The sequence below is a fragment of the Sarcophilus harrisii genome, chromosome 1, assembly GCF_902635505.1.
Source record: "Sarcophilus harrisii chromosome 1, mSarHar1.11, whole genome shotgun sequence".
Taxonomy (NCBI): Eukaryota; Metazoa; Chordata; class Mammalia; order Dasyuromorphia; family Dasyuridae; genus Sarcophilus; species Sarcophilus harrisii.
This window is the reverse complement of record NC_045426.1, coordinates 525,765,588-525,769,010: the sequence shown is the minus strand read 5'-3', so window position 1 is coordinate 525,769,010 and position 3,423 is coordinate 525,765,588. Positions and strand designations below refer to the sequence as shown.

Here is a 3,423-nt window from a genome sequence, read left to right as displayed (position 1 = left end):
TCTTGCAGAAAGTACAGTTATAGCTGGGTCTTGAAAGGAGCCAGAGATGGAAATGATAAGGGAAAGAATTAGGCATGGGAGACTGCCAAGAAAATGCCCAGAGCCGAGAGATGAAGTGTCTAGTGTGCAGTACAGAAAAATGGTACTGGATCATAAAGTACATGGTGGGGAGTAAAAAGTGTAAGAAACCTGAAAAGATAGAAAGGAGCCAGGTTATTAAGAACTTTGAATGCCAGACAGAATGATCTGGAAGGAAATAAAGGTCACTGGCATTTTTGAATAGGGATGTGATATCATTAGACCAGCACTTTTGGCTGAATGGTGTATGGATTGCAATGGGGAAAGACTTGAAGCAGGCTGACCAATCAGCAAGCTATTGCAGTAATCCAAGAAGGAGATGATAAAGGCCTGTACTTAAATTGTAGCAGTATTAGAATAGTGAAGAAGGCTCTGTATGCTACAGAGGTAAAATTTATAGGTCTTGGAAACAGATTGGTTGTAAGGGGTGAAAGATAGTGAATTGTAAAGAATGACACTGGTTTTGAACTGCAACTGGGAGGATAATAGTATCCTTGATAGTAACAGGGAAGTTAGAAAGAAAGAAGGGTTTGGGATAATGAGTTCATTTCTGAAAATTTGAGTTAAAAATGTTTGAGATGATCAATAATCAGTTGTAAATACAAGTCTGGAGGTTTCAGAGAAGTTAGAACTAGATAAGTATGTTTAGATAGAGATGATAATTGAATCAATGTGAACTGATGAGATCACCAATTGAAATAGTATAGAGGGAAAAAAGAACCCAGTATAGACTGGGATGTATCCACGGTTACTGAATGTAACCTGAAAGGAGATCCAGCAAAGAAGATTGAAAAAGAGTTGTCAGGAGGAGAACCATGAAGAGTAGTCACAAAAACCTAAAGAGATGGGAGTAACAAGAAGATGATAATTAACAGCCTCAAAAGCTGTAGAGAGAACAAGTTTAGCAGAGGTGAGAGTTTCTGCCTTAGACATGTTGAGTTTGAGATGTCTTCTGATAATACAGTTTGAAACATATAAAAGGCAGTTGGCCATGTAGAACTGAAGGTCAGAGGAGAAACAGTTATCTTCAAAGAAATGATTATGAAATCCATGGAAACTGATGAGATAACTGACTTGGTTTCTACTTGGTTGTGTACATAGAGAGTACAGAATTAGGCCCAGGAAAGAGTCTTGGGGGGACACCCACAAGATGATATGGATAATAGCCCTACAACATTAGGTATAGTAATAGACTGGAGGTCATTGTCAGCTTCTGATTAAATAAAATATTTTCTCACTTAACTTGATAGTATTATATTAAAGGGCATCAGCTTTTGGATAAGACAACTCATTGTACATAGCTGCTAATTTTGGATTGAGAAAATCAGTCTACCCACTCACTTCCTAGCTTCATTCTCTAACCAGTCTAGCTAAAAAGTAAACTAAGTTCATTATCTCTGACAGTCTCAAAGAGGGAGGGCTAAGCTCTTAAGACTACTCTTCTTAGAGGGTCTTCTATATGCAAACCTAAGAAATGTTTGTGACTTTCTTAGACCAACAATCTTAGGAAAGATCATGGCAAAGATTCCTGTTATATTCATGGAGATATATAGCCTGGCAAAGGAGTGGCTGCAGGCCTAGGATGATATAGAGTGGGAGATAAGGACTATGCTGCTGAGCTCAGGAGGCTCCAGCCAGGAGCTGTCCAACTCTGCAGGACCTGCAGGCAGTGGTCTCCATCGCCTCACTGCAAGAAGTGGGAAGCCAGACTCTCAGCCCAGATCACATGCCTGACTCAGAGAGCAACTGGCCAGCCTCAGGAGGCTTGTAGCTACTCATCATGAAAGGACTGCCAGATGGCACTGGAACTGGTAGATGGTGCTCAATTGAAACTGAGTGAGCTGGCATGTAGCTTTGAGCAGGGACAGGAGATTCAAGGTAGAATAAGAGACCCTTTCTTTCTCCTCTTCCTTACTTATATTGTTATATATGTTATATTGGACAAAGCAAGGGAAGTAATTCAAGCCATGTATTAAGTAAGAAGAGGAGAAAATCCATGAGAAAAAGGAGATATTGTTTCACCTAAGAACTCCCCACAAATTGCTCTCTTTATTTCCCCCACCTTTAATTGCATTAATAATATTTTATTTTTCCAATTACATAAAAAGATAATTTTCAACATTTACTTTTATAAGATTTTGATTTCTATATTTTTCTTCATCCTTCCCTCAGCTCACCCTCCCCAAGATAGGAAGCAATCTGATAGGTTATACATGTACAATTGATGAGGTCCTGAGTAGCCAGGTGGATGTTAGCAGAAAAAGCTTGTAGCACTGATAGGATTATAAAATATATATATATATATACTCCCTGAGGCAAGCAGGGAAGGGCAATGAGGAAACAAAAAATTGAAAATATGGTTTGATCTGCCTCCAGATTCCATAGTTTCTTTCTCTGGAAAGAAAATTGCATTTTTTATCATGAATCTTTTGGAATTGTCTTAGATCATTGTATTGTTGAGAAGAGCTAAGTCTGTCAAAGTTGATCATGGTACATACAGTATTATTGTTGCTATATACAATTGTGTCCTTATTCTGCTCACTTCATTCAGTATCAATTCATGTAAGTCTTTTTACATTTTTCTGAAATTCACCTGCTCATTTCTTATAGAAGAGTAGTCAAATTACTCTTTTATCAGGAAATGGAGATCCTAATACACAACTTGTCCCTTCTGCAGATTTCTAGTTTCCCACTATACTTTGGATTATGTATTTGAACTAGAAAAAGGTAGGAAAAATCCAAAGTATTATGGATTATGTATTTGAACTAGAAAAAGGTAGGAAAAATCCAAAGTATAGTGGGAAACTAGAAATCTGCAGAAGGGACAAGTTGTGTATTAGGATCTCCATTTCCTGATAAAAGAGTAATTTGACTACTGTTGGTCTACCTACTTATTAATATATCTGCTCTTTCATTGGTTGTTCACCAATCAGGATTGATTTCTGCCTGTTCAAAGGCACCCACTTTTGTAAAGATATTTAAGCATTTGATATCTAGGGTCTTTTGTTTTTGGTTACCCAGAAAAGACCACTGAAAATATTATTTGTTAACCTAATTAATAAATTATTAAATTACCCAGAAACTCTACTGTGAGGTAGTTTTGGTACTGTTTGTAGAGGAAACTCTTGTAGATGTCCACTAGATATTTTTTCTCTTATAAAAAAGTTTAGCTTTGAAAGGGAAGACAGACACTGGCATAAACACGAAATTGCCGGAGTGACTCTGAGAATTGATGCCTATGTATAAATCTTACTTAGAACTCTCTGGGCCTGTTTTGTCATGTAAAATGAGGTAGTCGGCTTTAATGACCTCAGAAGCCTCTTCTAGTTCAATCTATAATTCTAT

The 3,423-nt window shown here is 37.4% G+C and overlaps 1 pseudogene; it reads left to right on the top strand.

The window, feature by feature from the left end:
- The first annotated feature begins 1,617 nt into the window (after window positions 1-1,617).
- On the top strand, window positions 1,618-2,121 carry LOC111719087 (annotated as a pseudogene).
- The last annotated feature ends 1,302 nt before the right edge of the window (window positions 2,122-3,423 follow it).